We start from the raw sequence: 21,818 nt of genomic DNA on the forward strand, positions 1-21,818 counted from the left end.
TCTTCCTCAAGATTGCTGTGGATATTCAGGGTCATTTTTGGTTCCATATAATTTTTTTAATTATTTGCTTTAGGTCTGTGAAAAATGTCATTGGTATTTTAATAGGGATTGCATTGAATCTATAAATTGCTTTGGGTAGTATGGGCATTTTAATGATGTTGATTCTTCCCATCCATGAACATGGTATATTCTTCCATTTATTTGTATCTTCCTTAATTTCTTTCTTCAACGTTAAGTAGTTTTCTGAGTACAGGTCTTCTACCTCCTTGGTTGAGTTTATTCCTAGGTACATAATTTTTCTTGTTAGTATGGTGAAGGGGATATTTCTTCCAGTTTCTGTTTCTGATATTTTATTGTTGGTGTACAAAAATGCCTTTGATTTCTGAATATTGATTTTGTACCCTGCTATTTTGTGCATTTCACTTATTAGGTCAAATAGTTTATTCATGGAGTTTATAGGGTTTTTTATATATACTATCATGTCATCTGCAAATAATGATAGATTTACTTCCTCTTTTCCAATTTGGACGCCTTTTATTTCTTTTTCTTGTCTGATTGCTGTGGCTAGAACTTCCAAGACTATGTTGAATAGGAGTGGAGAGAGTGGACATCCTTGTCTTGTTCCAGACATCAGAGGGAATACTCTCAGTTTTTCCCCATTGAATATGATGTTGGCTTCAGGTTTATCATATATGGGTATTATAGTGTTCAGCTTGCTCCCTCTATTCCCATTTTGCTGAGAGTTTTCATCATAAATGTGTGTTGTACTTTATCAAATGTTTTTCTGCATCTATTGATATGATGATGTGGTTTTAGTCTTCCATTTTGTTTATGTGGTCTATTACGTTTACTGATTTGCGAATATTAAACCATCCTTGCATCCCTGGGATGAATCCCACTTGAGCATGGTGTTTGATCTTTTTACTTTTATTTATTTATTTTTCCTTAATTTTATTTTTTGATTTTTCAATTATAGTTGTCCCATTTTTACCGCACTGCTCCTCCCCACCCCCACCTAGCCAACCCCTTCTCCCACAATCATATCCCTCCCCGGTATCCATGTCCATGAGTCATTTATACACATACCTTGACTAAACCCTTCCCTTACTTATCCCCCTTCTCTCCCTCCCCCTCCCCCATAGACTCTTTTTCTGCACCTTGTCCTATTTAGTTCGTTTGTTTATGTTGTTCTTTAGTTTCCTGTTAGGTGATATCATATGGTATATTTCTTTCTTTGCCTGGGTTATTTCACTAAGCATAATTCTCTCCAGTTCCAACCATGTTGTCGCAAATGGCAGTAGTTCCTTCTTTCTCTCCACTACATAGTATTCCACTGTGTAGATGTACCACCGTTTTTTGATCCACTCATCTACAGATGGGCACTTAGGCTGTTTCCAGCACTTAGCTATTGTAAACAGTGCTGCTATGAACGTAGGTGTGCATAAGTTCTTTAGAATTACTGTTTTAGGATTTTTCGGGTATAATCCTAGCAGTGGAATCGCTGGTTCAAAAGGCAGTTCCATTTTTAGTTTTTTGAGGTAATTCCATACTGTTTTCCACAGTGCCTGCACCAGTCTGCATTCCCACCAACAGTGCAGTAGAGCTCTCGTTTCTCCACATCCTCGACAGCACTTGTTGTTTGTTGATTTGTTGATGATGGTCATTCTGACAGGTGTAAGGTGGTATCCCATTGTGGTTTTTACTTGCATCTCTCTGATGGCCAATGATGTTGAGCATTTTTTCATGTGCCTACGGACCTTCTGTATGTCCTCTTCGGAGAAGTGTTTGTTCAGGTCCTTTGCCCATTTTTTAATAGGGTTGTTTGTTTTCTTGATGTTGAGTCATATAAGCTCTTTATATATTTTGGAGATCAGTCCCCTGTCTGTGATATCATTGGCAAATATGTTTTCCCATATGGTTGGTTTCCTTTTCATCTTGCTGATGTTTTCTTTTGCTGAGCAGAAACTCTTTCGTTTGATGTAGTCCCATTTGTTTATTTTTTCCTTTATTTCCCTTGCCTTAGGAGATGTATCCGTGAAGATATTGTTACGTGGGATATCTGAAATTTTCCTGCCTATGTTTTCCTCTAGTACTCTTATGGTGTCATGGCTTACATTTAAGCCTTTGATTCATCTGGATTTTATTCTCATGTGTGGTGTAAGTTTGTGTCTAGTTTCATTTTTTTGCACGTCCCTGTCCAGTTCTCCCAGCACCATTTGTTAAAGAGGCCTTTCTCACTCCATTTTATGTTCCTTCCTCCTTTATCAAATATTAGTTGACCATAGAGACCTAGGTTTATTTCTGGGCTCTCTATTCTGTTCCACTGATCTATATGTCTGTTCTTATGCCAGTACCAGACTGTTTTGATCACAGTGGCTTTGTAGTATTGTTTGATGTCTGGTATCGTGATTCCTCCTCCTGTGTTCTTCTGTCTCAAGATTGCTTTGGCTATTCGGGGTCTTTTTGGTTCCATATGAATTCTTGGAGTATTTGTTCTAGGTCTGTGAAATATGTCATTGGTATTTTAATAGGGATTGCATTGAATCTGTAAATTGATTTGGGTAGTATGGCCATTTTGATGATCTTGATTCTTCCCATCCAAGAACACGGCATTTGCTTCCATTTACTTGTATCTTTCTTAATTTCTTTCTTCAATGTTATGTAATTTTTATAGTACAGGTCTTCTATCTCTTTGGTTAGGTTTATTCCTAGGTACTTTATTTTTCTTGTTGCTATAGTAAATGGTATTTTCTTTTTTGTCTCTGTCTCTAAGATTTTATTTTTAGTGTACAGAAATGCCTTAGATTCCTGTATATTTATTTTGTATCCTGCTATTTTGCCAAATTTACTTATTACATCGAGTAGTCTTTTTGTGGAGTTTATAGGCAGTTCTATGTATACTCATGGAATCTGCATATAATGATAATTTTATTTCTTCTTTCCCAATTTGGATGCATTTTATTTCTTTTTCTTGTCTGATTGCTGTGGCTAAGACTTCCAACACTATGTTGAAAAGGAGTGGAGAGAGTGGACAGCCTTGTCTTTTTCCTGATTTTAAGGCGAATGCTTCCAGTTTTTTCCATTGAGTATGATGTTGGCTTCAGGCTTCTCATATATAGCTTTAATTATGTTAAGATATTCTCCCTCTATTCTTACTTTGCTTAGTGTTTTCATCATAAGTGGGTGTTGTGCTTTATCAAATGCATTTTCTGCCTCTATTGATATGATCATGTGATTTTTGTCTTTCATTTTGTTTAGCTGATGTATTGTATTTATTGATTTGTGAATATTAAATCACCCTTGCATCGCTGGGATGAATCCCACTTGATTGTGGTGTATGATTTTTTGGTGTATTGCTGGATCCTGTTTGCCAATATCTTGTTGGGGATTTTAGCATCTATGTTCATCAGTGATAATGGCCTGTAGTTTTTTTTCTTTGTTGTGTTTTGACCTGCTTTTGACATTAGGGTATACTGGCTTCACTGAAAGTGTTTGGGATTTTTTCCTCTTCTTGGATTTTTTGGAATAGTTTGAGGAGGGTAGGAGTTAGTTCTTCCCTAAATGTTTTGTAAAATTCACCTGTGAAGCCATCCGGTCCAGGTCATTTGTGTGCAGGTAGATTTTTGATTATTGTTTCAATTTCCTTCTTTGTTTTGGTCTGTTGAGACTTTCTACTTCTTCTTGATTCAGTTTTGGAAAATTATATGTTTCTAGAAATTTGTCCATTTATTTTAGGTTGTCAAATTTCTTGCCATACAGTTGTTTGTAGTAATTTCTTACAATCCATTGTATTTCTGTGGTACCAATCGTGATTTCTCCTTTTTCTTTCTGATTTTGTTTATTTGGGTCTTCTCTCTCTCTCTTTTTTTTTCTTTTTTTATGAGCCTGGCTAAAGGCTTGTCGATTTTGTTTATATTTTCAAAGAACCAGCTCCTAGTTTCATTGATCTTTTGAATTGTTTGTTTGGCCTCTATGTCATTTAATTCTGCTCTGATCTTGGTGATTTTCTTTCTTCTTCTTCCCCTAGGCTTTGTTTGTTGTTGTGTTTCTAGTTATTGTAGCTTTATGGTTATATTTTATTATTTGAGATTCTTCTATCCTTTTCAGATATGCCTGTATGGCTATGAACTTCCTTCTTAGGATGGCTTTTGCTGTGTCCCATAGGTTTTGGGCTATTGTGTGTTCATTATCATTAGTTTCCAGAAATTTCTTGATTTCTTCTTTGAAGTCATTGTTAACCCATTCATTATTTAATAGCATGCTATTCATTTTCCATGAGTTTGGATGTCTTTGATTTTTTTCTCTGAGGTTGATGTTTAGTTTCAAGGCATTGTGGTCTGAAAACATGCTTGATATAATTTCAATTTTCTTGAATTTGTTGAGGCTTGTTTTGTGTTTTATCATGTGGTCTATCTTTGAAAATGTCCAATGTTCATTTGAAAAGAATATATATTTTGCTTCTTTGGGGTGAAATGTTCTATATATATCAGTTAAGTCCATGTGGTTTGGTGTGTTGTTCAATGCCTGTATATCCTTGGTGTTTCTTTGCTTAAATGATCTGTCTATTGTTGATAGTGGAGTGTTGAAGTCCCCTACTATGAGTGTGTTGCTGTAAATATCCTTTTTGTGGTCTTCTAATATTTGCTTTATGTATTTGGGTGCTCCTATGTTAGGTGCATATATGTTTATCAGTATTATATCTCCTTGATGGATTGTTCCCTTAAGTATTATAAAATGTGTTTCTTTGTCTCTTTTTATTGCCCTTGCTATGAAATCCCGTTTGTCTGATATGAGTACTGATACGCCAGCTTTTTTTTCATGTCCATTTGTTTGGAATACTTTTTTGTATCCCTTTACTTTCAGTCTGTGTAAATCTTTTGTTTTCAGGTGTGTTTCTTGTAGACAGCAAATATATGGGTCCTGTTTTTTTTTTATCCATTCCGTTACCCTATGTCTTTTCATTGGAGCACTTAATCCATTTACATTTAAGGTTATTATTGACATGTATTTATTCATTTCCCTTTATACATGTCTTTCACTCCTCTTTTTTTTTCTTTTTCTTAAAAGAGACCCTTTAGCAATTCTTGCAATGCTGGTTTGGTGGAGATATGTTCTTTCAGTCTTTCTTTTTATGTCAAACTCTTTATTTCACTTTCCATTTTGAATGAGAGCCTTGCTGGGTAGAGTATTCTTGGTTGTAGGCCTTTGTTTTTTATTGCTTGAAACATTTTTGAAGATTCCTTTCTGGCTTGTAGTGTTTCTGTTGAGAAATCGGTCGATAGCCTTATAGGAGCTTTCTTGTATGTTATTTGCTGTTTTTCTCTTGCTGCTTTTAGGATTCTCTCTTTATCTTTGAATGTTGCCATTTTAATTATGATGTGCCTTGGAGTGGGTTTTTTTGGGGTTCCTCTTCATTGGCACACTGTGCTTCCTGAACTTGCATAACTTTTTCTCTCATCAGATTGGGAAAATTTTCTGTCATTATTTCCCCTATCAGCTTTTCTATTTCTTGTTCCTCTTCTTCTCCCTCTTTTATGCTGATGACTCGGATGTTATTTTTCCTCATACTATCCTGTAATTCTTTTACATCTTGTTCATATTTTTTCAATCTTTTTTCATTTTGTTGTATTGTCTGGGAATTTTTTTTGTACATTGTCCTCTGACTCACTGATCTGATCCTCTGCTTTGTTTAGCCTCCTTTTGATTGATTCTACTCTTTTTTAGTTCAGAAATTGTATTCTTTATTTCTTCCTGGTTCTCGTTAATAGTTTCTATGTCCTTTTTCATGTTGGTGTAGTTCTCTGTAAGTTCCCTGTAATTTTCCTGGAGCTGTTGGTAACTTCCTTGGAGGTTTTCGTAGTTGTTTTTGAGGTTATCGAGTATATTGATCTTCTTCACCACCACTGTTTTGAATTCCATGTCTGACATTTGGGCTATGTCTATTCCATCTCCCTCTCTTTCGGGGAATTTCTCTTTTCTTTTCATTTAGAGGGTGTTTCTGCATCTTACCATGTTGAATTCTTCTTGTTTGTTTTTGTTTTTTGGATTTGTATGCTCTGACTTTCCACCTTTGTGGTATGAGATTCATTATAGGAGATCTGGGGGTTTTGGTGATGCAATCTCCTTGATCTTCTGAGCCTGATGTCCTTGGGATACTCTTTATGTCATTTGTTTATGCTGTCTGGTTATATTTCAGATGGTCTTTGGTGGGATCTTCCCTCTGGCTAGTTGATTGAGTGTCACTCTGTCCACTTTGTCTTGAGTTTTTTTGTGGAGATGCTGTTAAAAACATAGACACAGAGCCCAGGCAGGAAACCCACACCCTCAAAAATATCCCCCACCCTCTATCCAGCTATCGTCAGCAAGTGAGTCAGTATTAATATAAATGTAGAGAGGTTAGGGCTTTTGTACTGTAGGAAGAATAGGTAAGAGTTGTTTTTAAAGAGGAATAATATGATTATTGAGAGAGGGGATGACAGATTAGTATTAGTAGCAAGTAGTGTTGAGACTATGCAAGACAGTAGGTAATATTTACATTTTATGTTAATAATAATAAAAGAAAAAGAGGGAAGAATGCATAATATAGTAAGAATTTGGAATTGTATAGTATTAGATTTATATAGTAGTTATATTCTATTTACCTAGTGTGAAAGGGAGGCTAAACTAGACAGACAAACAAATAAACAAAAATTAAAGAGGAAGGATGAGAAGTAGAGATGGTATGAAATAAATTAAAGAGATACTTTTTATAATTTTTCAAAATAAAATTAAAAATTAAAATTAAATATGAGATTAAAAAATAAAATAAAATACAAATAAAAATACTAAAACAAATAAAAATTTAAAAACATATATATACAAAATGAAAGTTTTTACTCAGTTCAGCCTTTGTGTGTCATCCTCTTTTTTTGAATCTAATGAGGCGGGCCAGAGGTTCCTAATCTTTGAAGGTTTGGCACCTGTTTGGAGCTAGCTGAGGTTCTTGTGCATGTGTGCATGTGCACACACAAGGTGGCCTGCGCGCTAGCCTCAGGCCTGCCGGGCCACACCCCAGGGGTCTATCTTTCGCCCCTTGGGGTGGGTCCCTGGACACTTGTACATGGTGGAAGAAAACGTGTGTGAGTCGTTGCCGATGGCAGTTCCCACACCCGCCTGGGCAGGCATGAGCAGAGCTAGCGCAAGTGGGCTGTGCCCTGACCTGGCGCCCACTTGGGCTGGCCCACTCGGGCTGGCCATGGGTTTCTATGCATGGTCTTCTGCATACCCAGCGGGCCCTCCCTGCACCTATTGGGGCACTGATCTTACTTCTGTTGAGGTGTGTCTGAGGGGCACCCGGACACATGGCCCGCGACCTAGTTGCGTGCCTGGGCCAGTGTATGAGGGCATTCCCCTGTGCGCACCCATGCTACCCAAGGGGTGGGTTGGGGAGTGGGTGAGCACATTTCTACACCAGTGTTCCTCAAGAATTTTCTATCACTCCCAACCTTTCCTCCCCTCTTTGCAGTAGACAAGAGAAAAAAAATAAAGGAAAATCACATTCTCACATTCACAGCAGTATGCTCTTTCTTGTCTTTCAGTGCCAGATGCGACCTGGTCCTCTCCTAACTCTGCCATCAGGCAGAGATCCGCTCTCCTCCCAAGTCCTCTCTGGGGAAGCCTGTGGTCGCTAAAAAGTCTTTGCGTACTTCTAGCTGCAGCTCAGGGAGCCAGCCCAGTCAGAAATCCCATCTCGTCCCTTTTTCCTCCACTATCCTCACTAAACATGTCACTCCCAGATGGTTTTCTCTAATCCAGCATTGCCAAGGCTCAACTACTGCCAGTTTCCAGCTGCTCACCGAGATGTTCTGTCTGCAATTAGCCCAAACTACAGACAGGTCTCTGGAGCCAGAGAGCGCAGCCTCCCTCACTCCTCCACCATCTTCTCTTGGTGTTTGATTTTTTTAATGTGCTGCTTGATCCTGTTTGCCAATATTTTGTTCAGGATTTTAGCATCTATGCTAATCAACAATATTTTCCTGTAGTTTTCTTTCGTTGTTGTGTCTTGGGCTGGTTTTGGAATTACGGTAATTCTGGCTTCATAAAATGAGTTTGGGAGTCTTCCCTTTTCTTGGATTTTTGGAATAGTCTGAGTCTGAGAAGGATAGGAGTTAGTTCTTCCCTAAATATTTTATAAAATTCACCTGTGAAGCCATCAAGTCCAACGCTTTTCTGTGCCAGGAGTTTTTGATTACTGCATCAATTTCACTTGTTATTGGTCTGTTCAGGCTTTCTGCTTCTTCTTGATTCCGTTTTGGAGGATGATATGTTTCCAGAAATTCATCAATTTAATCTAGGTTGTCAAATTTCTTGTGATACAGTTGTTCATAATAATTTCTTACAATCCTTAGTATTTCTGTGGTATCGGTCATGATTTCTCCTCTTTCATTTCAATTTTATTTATTTGGGTTCTCTCTCTCTCTCTCTCTCTCTCTTTTTTTTTTTTTTGATGAGCCTGGTTATAGGCTTGTTGATTTTTTATTTTTTCAAAGAACCAGCTCCTAATTTTGTTGATGTTTTGAATTTTTTGTTCAGTGTCTATGTCATTTAATTCTGCTCTGATCTTGCTGATTTCCTTCCTTTTACTTGCTCAGGGCTTTGTTTGTTGTTCTTCCTCTAGTTCTTGTAGCTTTAAGATTAGAATTTTTATTAGATATTCTTCTATCCTTTTCAGGTAGGCCAGTATTGCTATGAACATTCCTCTAAGGACTGCTTTTGCTGTATCCCATAGGTTTGGGTTGTTGTGTGTTCATTATCTTTTGTTTCCAGAAACTTTTTGATTTCTTCATTGATGCCATTGTTAATTCATTCATTATTTAATAGCATATTATTCATTCTCCATTAGTTTGAATGTTTCTGGGTTTTTCCTTGAGGTTGATTTTCAGTTTTAAGCTATTGTGATCTGAGAAGGCACTTGATATAATTTCAATTTTCTTGAATTTGTTGAGGCTTGTTTTGTGTCCTACCATGTGGTCTATATTTGAAAATGTCCCATGTGCACTTGAGAAGAATGTATATTTTGCTTCTTTGGGGTGAAAAGTTCTATATATATCAACAAAGTCCATTTTATCTAGAGTGTTGTTCACTTCCTCAATATCTTTGGTGTTTCTTTTCTTCAAAGATCAGTCCATTGTTTACAATGGTGTGTTAAAGTCCCCTACTATGAGTGTATTTCTGTCTATATCCTTCCTGAAGTCTTTCAAAATTTTTCTTACATATTTGGGTGCTTCTGTGTTGGGTGCATATATGTTTAGAAGGCTTATATCTTCATGATGGATTTTACTCTTAATTATTATGAAATGTCCTTCTTTGTCTCTTTTTATGGTCTTTGCTGTGAAATCTGTTTTGTGTTATATAAGTATTTCTACCCCAGCATTTTTCATGTCCATTTGCTTGAAATACTTTTTTTCCATCCCTTTACTTTCAGTCTGTGTAGATCTTTTGTTCTAAGGTGAGTTTCTTGTAGACAGCATATATGTGGGTCATGCTTTATAATACAATTCATCTACCCTATGTCTTTTGATTGGTGCATTTAATCCATTTACATTTAAGGTTATTAACTATAGGTACTTATCCATTGTCATTTTCTCCCTTTGTACTTGTGTTTCTCCCTGTCTCTCCCCTTTTCTTCATCTTCTTAAAATAAACCCTTTAGCATCTCTTTCAATGCTGGTTTGGTGGAGTTGTATTCTTTTAGCCTTCTTTTGTCTTGGAAACTCTTTATTTCACCTTCCATTTTGAATGAGAGCCTTGCTGGGTAGAGTATTTTTGGTTGTAGGCCTTTTTTTTTTTTTTTCATTACTTGGAATATTTTTTGCCATTTCCTTCTGGCTTGTGGTGTTTCTGCTGAGAAATCTGATGCTAGCCTTATTGGAGATCCTTTTTATGTTATTAGCTGTTTCTCTCTTGCTGCTTTTAAGATTCTCTCTTTGTCTTTAAATGTTCCCATTTTAATTATGATGTATCTTGAAATGGGCCTGTTGGGTTTCCTCTTTATTGGAACCCTCTGTGGTACCTGAACCTCTGTGACTCTTTCTCTCATAAAGTTAGGGAGTTCTCTGTCATTAGTTTTTCAAACAGGTTTTCTATTTCTTGCTCCTCTTCTCCTTCTGGAATTCGTATGATACAGATATTATTATGATTTATGTTGCCCTGCAGCTCTCTGAAAACCTCTTCATTCTTTTTAAGTCTTTTTTTCATTTTGTTGCACTGTTTGGGAATATTTTTCTACATTGTCCTCCTGCTCACTGATCCGATTATCTGCTTCCTCTAGCCTGCTTTTAATTCTTTCTACTGCATTCTTCAATTCAGAAATTGTATTTTTCATTTCCTCCTGCTCTTATTGATTGCGTCTATGTCCTCTTTAATGCTGGTGTAGTTCTCAGTAAGTTCCTTGTAGTTTCTCTGGAGTTCCTTGTACTTTCCCTAGAGTTCTTTGTAGTTTTCTTTGAGCTCACTTATCTCATTGAGCTTCCCTATAAACCATTTTTTGAATTTCATATCTGATAGTTTGCTTCCCTCTATTTCATTTAGCACTCTTTCTGGGGATTCTTTTTTCCTTTTCATGGGGGGTTGTTTGTCTCCCAATGTGTGTGACTCTTCTTGTTTGTTGCTGCTTCTTAGATTAATCTGCACTTCTTTGATCTGCCCCTGGTGGCATCATATTTTGTACCAGTCTGGGCCTAGGCAGCCTGTTGGAGATCTCCAGAGATCTACTGCCTTTGTCTGTCTCCTTTAGTTGTTAATCTGTTCAATCTGTGTTCAGCTGTCAGGCTTAAGGACCATGGGTGTGGCAGCTTAATTCCTGTAAGTGGAGCTTTTCTTTTCCTCAGGCTGATGCCACTTGGAGGGGAATGGTCTGCCCGCGGTATGGGGAATGAAGCAGCACTGGAACCTGGTCGGCTGCTCCCTCAGTTCTCCCCTCACAGCCACCACCCCAAATTCTCCCCAACTATCTCCAGTCCTCTCTGCCTTCCCTCTGCTTGAGCCCAGGGTAAGTGTGTGCCAAAATATTTTTGTACATGATTCACTTAAGAGGCCTTTTTCTTCAGCTGTTCTTCTCAGGCTAGCAAGAAATCCTGTAGATTTTCACTTTTCACAGCTAGATACTATTTTACTTTCTGCTCTGTTGCTGTAGGCTGGGATGCCCAGCTGGGGATTTATACCCTGCCCTTCTTAGGAGTAAGTCCCAGCTGCTGAGCCCTTTCTCAGTCCCTTCAGTTGCCACCCGTGGGAGCCTAGCCAACCCTATTACGTCTTTGCACTTGCTACTGGTCACGTTGTGATAAAGTGGCCTTTTCTGTCTCTCCATGGTTATAAGACTTCTTTCAAGCTAGTGTTCAGTTAGTTATTCCAGATGATTTCTCCACCATTAAGTTGTAAGTCAATACTGTCCCTGGGAGGATGTTAGTATAGCTTCCACTTACTCCTCCGCCATCTTGGATCTGAGACTGTTTTGATTACAGTGGCTTTGTAGTATTTTTTGATATCAAGTATTGTGATTCCTCCTACTGTGTTCTTCTGTCTCAGGATTGCTGTGGCTATTTGGGGTCCTTTTCTGTTCCATATAAATTTTTGAAGTATTTTCTCTAGGTCTGTGAAATATACCACTGGTATTTTAATAGGGATTGCATTGAATCTCTAAATTTCTTTGTGTAGTATGGACATTTTAATGATGTTGATTCTTTGCATCTATGAACATGGTATATGCTTCCATTTATTTGTATCTTCCTTAATTTCTTTCTTCACTGTTATGTAGTTTTCTGAATATAGATCTTTTATCTCTTTGGTTAAGTGTATTCCTAGGTACTTTATTTTTTTTGTTGCTATATTAAATGGGATTTTTTTCTAGTTTCTATCTCTGATTTTTTATTGTTGGTGTACAGAAATGCCTTTGATTTTTTTAATATTGACTTTGTATAGTGCTATTTTGCCAAATTTACTTATTATGTGGAATAGTTTTTTAATGGAGTCTATAGGGTTTCTATGTATAGTATCATGTCATCTGCATATCATCACAGTTTTGCCCCTTCTTTTCCATTTGAATGCCTTTCATATTTTGTATTGCAGTGTCTAGAACTTCCAAGACTATGTTGAATAGGAGTGGAGAGAGTGGACATCCTTGTTTTGTTCCTGACATGAGGGAATGCTCTCAGTTTTTGTCCATTGAATGTGATGTTGGCTTCAGGTTTCTCATATATGGGTATTATAGTGTTCAGGTATGCTTCCTCTATTCCCATTTTGCTAATGTTTTTCATAATAAATGGATGTTGTATTTTATCAAGTGCTTTTTCTGCATCTATTGATATGATTATGTGGTTTTGGTGTTTCATTTTATGTGGTGTATTACATTAATTTGTGGATATTAAACCATCCTTGCATCCCTCGGATGAATTCCACTTGATTGTATGCATAATCTTTTTAATGTGTTGCTGGATCCAGTTTGCCAATATTTTGTTGAGGCTTTTAGCACCTATGTTCATCAGTGATGTTGGCCTGTAGTTAGTTGTCTTTCTTTGTTGTGTCTTGACTTGTTTTTGGAATTAGCGTAATACTGGTTTCATAGAAAGAGTTTGGGAGTCTACCCTCTTGAATTATTTGGAACAGTTTGAGAAAGGCAGGTGTTAATTTTTTCTCTAAATGTTTTGTAATATTTGCCTGTGAAACCATCCTGTCCAGGGCTTTTGTGTGCTGGGACTTTTTTATTACTACTTCAATTTCACTCTTTGTTATCAGTCTGTTTGGGCTCTGCTTCTTCTTGATTCAGTTTTTGAAGATAATATATTTTTAGAATTTTTCTGTTTCATCCAGGTTGTCAAGTTTCTTGCCATACAGTTGTTTGTAGTAATTTCTTACAATCCTTTGTATCTGTGTTATCAGTTGTAATTTCTCCTCTTTCATTTCTGATTTTGTTTTTTTTGGCTCCTCTTTTTTTTTTTTTGATAAGCCTAACTAAAGGCTTGATGATTTTGTTTATCTTTTCAAAGAACCAGCTCCTACTTTTGTTGATCTTTTGGTTTGTTTGTTTAGTCTCTATGTCATTTAATTCTGCTCTGATCTTGATACATCTTTATCCTCTACTTGCTCTGGGCTTTCTTGGTTGTTTTTTTTTCTAGTTATTGTAGCTGTAGGATTAGATATTTTATTTGAGATTCTGCTATCCTTTTTAGGTAGGCCTGTATTGCTATGAACTTTCCTCTCAGGACTGCCTTCACAGTGTTTCAAAGTTTTGGGTTGTTGTATATTCATTATCATTTGTTTCCTGAAACTTTTTTATTTCTTTCTTGATATCATTGTTAATCGATTCAATATATAATGGCATGTTATTCATTCTCCATGGATTTTATTGTCCTTGAGTTTTTTCTTTGCGGTTGATTTTCAGTTTCAAGGCATTGTGATCTGAGGAGATGTCTGATATAATTCTTGAATTTTCTTGAATTTGTTGAGGCTTGTTTTGACTCCTACCATGTGGTCTCTTTTGAAAATGTTCATGTGCACTTGAAAGGAATGTGTGTTTTGCTCTTGCGGTGAGAGTTCTATATATATCAACTATCCATTTGATCTAGAGTGTTTTTCAATGCCTTAGTATCCTTGGTGTTTTTTTTTTTCTTTGAACATCTTTCCATTGTTGACAATGGGCTGTTTAAGTCCCCTATATTGAGTGTGTTGCTGTCAATATTCTTCTTGTAGTCTTCCAAGATCTTTCTTATATATTTGGGTGCTTCTTTGTTGGGTGCATATATGTTTACAAGACTTATATCTTCTTGATGTATTTTTCATTTAGGTGTTATGAAATGCTCTTCTTTGTCTCTTTTTATGGCCTTCGTTGTGAAATCTGTTTTGTCTGATATAAGTATTGCTACCCCAGGTTTCTTTTCATGTCCAATGCCTGAAATACTCTTTTTCAACCCTTCACTTTCAGTCTGTGTAGATCTTTTGTTTTCAGTTGGGGCTCTTGTAGACAGTATATATGTGGGTCATGTTGTCATATCTATTCCGCTACCATATATCTTTTGAATGGAACATTTAATTCATTTACATTTAGGGTTATTATTGATAGATATATATTCATTGTGACTCTTCCTGTTTTTACCCGTGTTCCTCTCACTCTCCCCCCCTTTTTTTTTATTCTTAAAGCAGGCCTTTTAGCATCTCTTGCAATGTTGGTTTGGTGGAAATGTATTCTTTTAGTCTTCCTTTCTCTAGGAAACTCCTTATTTCACCTTCCATTTTGAAAGAGAGCCTTGCTGGGTAGAGTAGTCTTGGATATAGGCTTTTGCTTTTTATTGATTGAAATGATTTTTGCCATTGCCTTCTGGCTTGTAGTGTTTCTTTTGAGAAATCAGCTGGTAGCCTTATCGGGGCTTTCTTGTATGTTACTTGTTGTTTTTCTCTTGCTGCCTTTAGGATTCTCTCTTTGTCTTCTCTTCCTTTTTCTTATAATATTCCCTTTAGCATATCTTGCAATGCTGGTTTTGTGGAGATGTATTCTTTTAGTCTTCCTTTGTCTGAGAAACTCCTTATTTCACCTTCTATTTTGAATGAGAGCCTTGCTGGGTAGAGTATTCTTGGTTGTAGGCCTTTGTTTTTCATTGCTTGAAATATTTTTGACCATTCCCTTCTGGATTGTAGTGTTTCTATTGAGAAATCAGCTGGTAGCCTTATCAGGGCTTCCTTGTATGTTACTTGCTGCATTTAGGATTCTCTCTTTGTCTTTGAATGTTTTTATTTTAATTATGATGTGTCTTGGTTGGCGTGTCCTTGGGTTCATATTCATTGGGACCCTCTGTGCTTCTGGTACTTGTGACACTTTTTCTCATCTCATGCTCTGGACATTTTCTGTCATTACTTTTTCCATAAGGCTTTCTACCCCTTGTTCCTCTTCTTCTCCCTCTTGTATCCTTATGATATGGCTATTGTATTTCGTGTTGTCCTGACGCTCTCTTAAACCCCCTTTATTTTTTTTTTTTGAGTCTTTTTTTCATTTTGTTGCACTGTCTGGGAATTTTTTTCCACATTGTCCTCTGGCTCACTGACCCAGTCCTCTTCTTCCTTTAGCCTGCTTTTGATCCCTTCAACTGTGTTCTTCAGTTCAGAAATTGTATTCTTTATTTTATTTTTGTTCTTTTTTTTTTATTCAGATTTAATGTGTTTTATTGATTAAAATATTACATTTGTGCCAATTTCCCTTCCCTCTGCTCCCCTCCACCCGGTGGCCCCCCTCCCTCCAGTTGTCCCCCACTTTTAGATTATGTCCATTAGTTGTGCATACAGTTCCTCCCAACCTCTCTCCGTCTATTCCATTCCCTCTTACCCTGATCCCCAATTCCTATATCATCTCCCTCCCTCTCCCCACTCCCCCTCCCTGTTGACCTCCCCCAAATATGCTTCCCGTACCCACAGTTCCTTTTCCACTCTCGTTGCCTGTTTAGTTTGCCTTTGTTTCATCTCCCTAGCTTCTGTTTTTAAAACCAATCCCTTTAACATCTCATATAACAGTGGTTTGGATCTAATGAACTCTTTCAGTTTTATTTTGTCCTGGAAACACTTTCTCTGTCCTTCTATTCTGAATGACAATTTCGCTGAATAGAGTATTCGTGGTTGTAGGTTTTGGATTTTCATTACTTTGAATATTTCTTGCCAGTCCCTTCTTGCCTGTAGGGTTTCCCTTGAGAAGTCAGCTGATAGTCTAATTGGGACCCCTTTGTACATAATTCTTTTCTTCTCTCTTGCTGCTTTTAAGATTCTCTCTTTATCTTTAATTTTTACATTTTGATTATAATGTGTCTTGGAGTGGTTCTCCCTGGGTCCAGTCTCTTGGGAACTCTCCTTGCTTCCTGGACCTGCAAGTCTATTCCCTTCCCCAAGTCTGGGAAGTTCTCCTTTATTATATTTTCACTCAATTTTTCAAGTTCTAGTTCATCTTCCTCATTCTCTGGCAAACCAATGATTCTTATGTTGGGCCTTTTATAGCTGTCCCAGAGGTTTCTAATCCTCTCATTGTTGCTTCCCATTTCCTCTTGCTGCATTGGTTGACTGCTTGTTCCTTCTCCATATTCCAGTTTGTTGAAATGAACTCTGGATTTTTTTTCCTCACCTTCTGTCTCGTATGCGGTTTTGTTCCTTTCGTTATGAAAGTTTTTCACTTCTTTCTTATCTTTTTCCTGCTCTTTTGTGAATTCTGTAAGCCACCTGCTAACAATGGCCCAGAACTGAGCCTCTGACAGGTTTCTTATCTGTTCATCTGTCAGGTTCTCTATCTGTTGTCTGGTGAGCTGTGCTACCGGGATTTCTATAGTTGTCTGCCTCATTTTGACAGATACGTTTTGTTTTCTTGGGCCGGCTGTCGGGGGCAGTGCCTGTGTACGCGTCACAAATCAGCGACCGGCGCCTGCCTGCGACCTATTTCGCAGCCCTGTGGCGCTTTCTTTCTTTGGGGGCGGGGGTCCAAGATAGATTCACACAGTTATTCAGCTAGGAGACCGGGATCCGTCCTCCCGCCCCCCTGTGCCTCACTGTTCAAGGCGATGCGGTGGCTGCTCTCCCCAGCGCTGGAGTCGCGCACTGCCAGGGGCCCGCCCGCAGCCGGGATTTCTTGCCGCCCCGCCGGGTCTCAGGTGCGATCGCAAACAGCTCTGCCCTCTTTAACTCTTACCTGCCCAAATGGCACCGCTGGTTTATAACTTCAAATGTTGGGCTTCCGTGTAGTTTTATTTTCTGGAATTTCTAGTTATCCTTTGTTTTGAAGTGGTTGTATTCCTCTCTATTTGTAGAGGGAGACCTAGCGTGTCTGTCTAAGCCTCCATCTTGGCCGGAAGTCCCTATTTTTGTTCTTATTGACAGTTTTTATGTCCTTTTTTTTTTTTAATATGGTATAGTTCTCAGTAAGTTCCTTGTGTAGTTTCCCTGGAGTTCTTTGTAGTTCCCGTGGAGTTCGTTGTAGTTTTCTCTAAGTTTGTTGAGTTTATTGAGCTTCCTAGTTACCATTGTTTTCAATTCCATGTCTGATAGTTTGCTTGCCTCTCTTTTATCTATCCCTCTTTCTGTGGATTTCTTCTTACTTTTTATGGGGGTTCTTTCTTCGTCTCCCTATTTTTGGTGGCTTTTCTTGTTTGTTTCTGCTCCTTAGATTGCTCTGCTTTTATTTCCTTCCTTTGTGGTGTGACCTGTAGTATGAATCCTGTGATTTTCAGTGGGGAAAGCTCCTTAATCTTTTGAACTTGATGCTCTTAGGATGCTCTTTATGCCCTTTATTTAGACACTCTTGAGGTATTTTTGTTTAGGTTATTGTTGTGTTGCTCTTTGGTGGGTCTTTCTCTCCAATTAGCTGACTGAGATTCACTCCACCCACCTCATCTTGTAAAAAGTTGTTGAGCTGCTACTAAAACAGAGCTGCAATTTCAAGCAAGAATCGCATGCTCCCAAAGATATCCCTCACTCTCAATAGCTGTGTCAACTGCAAATGATTCAATATTAATAAGGATGTATAGAGAACATGAGACAGAAAACTCTTGTAGATGATCACAGTGGAATTGCTTTCCATAGTATCTGTTTTTTCTCCCACATTCTTCTCTTTCTGGATCTGTCCATTATGTCCCATTCTGGGTCTAGGCAGTCTATTCAAGCTTACTAGTGTTCTATTGCTTGTGTCTATCCCTTTCAGTGTTTTTTGCTCTATTCACTCTGTCATATGCAGTCAGGCTTAAGCACAATAGAGTGCGGGGCTAAGTAAATCCTCTGGGGTCAGGGGGGGCAGTGGCTGCTGCTCATCCTCCAGCTGATACCACTTGGAGGGGACTAGTTTGCTTAAGAGAGTTCTCCCATAACACTGGAGATGAGTCTGCCCTGGGATCTGATCCACTCCTCCCCCAGCTCTTTCCCTAAAACCAGCACCCAAAACTTCCAAAATGCCTCTGGGTCACTTAACCATTCTTCGGCTGCAGCCCAGAGAGGGAGGGCCACATGTGCCCCCATGAGTGCACAGCTGGGATGGGCAGGGGGGCCAAATGTGTCTCCGCAAGCACACACAGCTCAGGATGGGCCAGACACACCCCTGCGAGTGCTCAGCTTGGGGCGAGCGGGTGGTCCAAATGTGCCCCTGTGAGCACACACAGCTAGGGAAGGGCCTAATGTGCCCCTGCACGCTCCCTCAGCTTTGGGGTGACTGAATGTTCCACTGTGAGTGAAGAGCCCAGGGCAGGTGAGTGGGTCAAATGTGCTCAGCTCCAGGATGGCCAGTGGGCTGGCTGAATATGCCCCCGTGAGTGCGCAACACAGGGCAAGTGGGCCAAATATACCCCCGTTAGTGCACACAGCCAGGGCTGGGCAGGCCAGGCTGTGCTCCTGTGCATGCGCTCCTCAAGAATTTTGCCCCGCCCTTAGTCTTTCCTCCCTGGCCAACAACAACAAAAAAAAAAAAAGAAAAAAAGAAAGAAAGAAAACAACAACAACAAAAAACAAAAAAGAAAAAAGGAAAAGAAACACACACACACACACACACACACACACAAATACGCTGCTCCTTGCTTCATCTCTGCCAGCGGGCACAGCCTCAATCTCCACCTCCGACTCCTCTCAGGGAAAGCTTAAGGGCATTGAAAAATGTCTCTGCACAGCCAGCCACTGGTCCAGGAGCCACGCCCACCAGAACTCCCCTCTCTCCAGGGTCTTCTCTGCAATCCTCACCAGACAGGTTGCTCTGAGGCAGCCTCCTCTGCCACCAGTAGCACCAAGGCTCAACTCCCACAGATACCCAGATGGTAGCTGAGATGCTTTGTCCACAATTAGCATAAACTCTAGACCATTTTCAGGAGTAAGCGAGCACAGCCTCCAGTCACTCCTCTGCCATCTCTCTTTTCTCTCTCTCTCTTTTTTTTGATTGAAAATTCAAACTTTTCTGAATTCTAAATTAAATCGGTTTTAGTTAAGGGGTACTGTGTGGTTATCATCATTTTTTAAAATTAAATTTGGGGGGGTGATATTAATAAAATGACACAGGTTTTAAGTGTACAATTCTATGATACTTCATCTGTATATTGCCTAGTGTATCCACCATCCAAAGTCAAGTCTTATTCCATCATCATATATTTGACACACTTTACTGCACCCAGCCCCCTTTCCCTCTGATAATCAACATACTGTTGTCCATATCTATGATTTTTTTGTTAGTTTGTCTTGTTTGTTCATCTATTTCTTTCCATTGTATATCCTACATATGAATGAAATCATACGGTTCTTGACTTTTTCTGTCTGACTTATTTTGCTTAGCATACTATTCTCAATAGCCATCTATGCTATCACAAACAGCACTATTTAAGCTCTTCATATGTCTGACTAGTATTCTATTGCATATGTACCACCTCTTCTTTACCATTCGTCTATCAAAGAACACTTTGGTTTTTCCTTCAGTTGGCCACCATGAAAATAATGCTGAAATGAGCATAGGGCTGTATATATCTTTGTGAATAAATGTTTTCAAATTCTTGAGGTAGATATGCAGAAGGGCATTTCCTGGTTCATATGGTAACTCTATTCTGAATTTATTGAACACCTCTATATTTTTTCCAAACTGGCTGTACCAGTTTACATTCCTACCATCAGTAAATGAGGGTTTCTTATTCTCCACAACCTCTCCAACTGTTGTTATTACTTGTTTTGTTGAGAATAGTCATTCTAACAGGTGTGAGGTGGGATCTCATTATAGTTTTGATTTGCATTTCCTTACTAGCTAGTGAAAATGAGCATCTCTTCATAAATCTGTTGGTCATTTGTACATCTTCTTGGAAGAAGTGTCTGTTTAGGTCTTCTGTCCATTTTTAATGGGATTGTTGTTGAGTTATATGAGTTCTGTAAATATTTTGAATATTAACCCCTTGTCTAAGCTATTGTTTGTAAATATCGTCTACCATTTGGTTGGTTGCTTTTTTTTTTTTTTGGTGGTGGTGTTTTCTTTTGCTCTGCAGGAGCATTTTAGTTTGATATAGCCCCATTCGTTAATTTTTTTCTTTACCTCCCTTGATCAGATGGCTTTACTAATGAATTCTACCAGACATTCAAAGAAGATGTGATATCTATCCTTCTTAAACTCTCACACTAAGTAAAAATGAAGAGGTGATACTTCCTAACACATTTCATGAGGCCAACATAACCCTGATACTCAAACCTGGCAAAAATAACACAAAAATAAAAATTGTAGACCAGTTCTCTGATGAATACAAATGCAAAAATTCTAAACAAAATACTGGAAGATTGAATACAACAATATATTAAAAACATAATATATCTCAATCAAGTAGGGTTCATTTTAGGTGTACAATTATGCTTCAACATACATAAATTGAGCAACATAATACACCACATTAAAAAATAAAGGATAAGAATTATATGATCACAGCAATAGACCAAAACACTCAATAAAATGGGTATAGAAGTACCTCAAGCTGATAAAGCCTATATATGATGAACACTCAGCTAATAACATACTCAATGGTGAGAAATTGAAACATTTTCACGTAAGGTAAGGAACAAGAGAAGGATATTTACTCTCATCACTCTTATTCAACATAGTGTTGGAAATCCTAGCCATAGCAATTGGGAAAGAGAAATAAATGAAATACATTCAAATTGGAAATGAAGAAGTAAAAGAGTCACTTTTTGTATATGGTGTGGTTCTAAAACCCTAAAGACTCCACTAAAAATGTATTAGAAACAATAAACAAATACAGTCAAAATTCAAGATAAAAAATAGAAGTACAGAAATCTATTGCATTTCTGTATACTAACAAATAAAACTTAAGAAAGAGAAATGGAAAACTATTTATTTTACACTTGCAACAAAAAGCATAAAATACCTAGGAGTAAACTTAACAAAGGATGTGAAATACCTGTGCCTTATTAAAAGAGGTGAGAAAAGTCACAATAAAATTGAAATATATTTTGTGTTCATGGTTTGGAAGAATTAACATAGCTAAAATTGCCATATTACCAAAAGCAATAGACAGACAATACAATTCCCCATCAAAACCCCAATGTCATTTTTAAAAGAAATAGAATAAAATATCAGATTTATATGCAACTACAAAAGACCCCAAATAGCCAAAGCAATTCTGAGGAAAAAGAATGAAGCCAGAGATATCATATTCCCTGACTTCAAATTATACTACAAAGTGACAATAACCCAAACAGTATGGTGTTGGCAGAAAAAATATACACACAGACCGATGAAACAGAATTGAGAGCCCATAATTAAACTTGCATGTATATGGGCAAATACTTTTTGATAAAGAATCCAAAATTATACCATGGGGAAAAAAAAGGCATCTTCAATAAATGGTGCTGGGAAAATTGGAATGCCACAATGCAAGATGTTGAAACTAGAGTAATGGACTAATATTTTTTACCATAGGCAAAAATTAACTCAAAATGGATTAAAGAACTAGACATAAGACATGAAACAATAAATTACATAGAAGAAAACATAGGTATTGAATTTATGGACTTTTGTTTTAGAGAGGATTTTGTGAATTTAGCTCCAAAGGCAAGGGAAGTAAAAGCAAATATAAATGAATTATGACATTGTTCTTGTAAGTAGTATGATAGTATAATAGTTTTAGGACACATTTATGATATAGTAAATTTGCAATCTCAGCTGATTTTTATATAACTTGCATTATATTTTGTAATCAGTATTTTAAATATCTGTCACTAATCTGTGGTTATTGAAGTTTAATTTTATAATTTAAATAACTAAATTTTATGACTTAGTGATTTTATTTTTATTGACT

This window comes from Furipterus horrens, unplaced genomic scaffold (genome assembly GCF_987537825.1).
Source record: "Furipterus horrens unplaced genomic scaffold, mFurHor1.1.pri manual_scaffold_9, whole genome shotgun sequence".
Lineage (NCBI taxonomy): Eukaryota > Metazoa > Chordata > Mammalia > Chiroptera > Furipteridae > Furipterus > Furipterus horrens.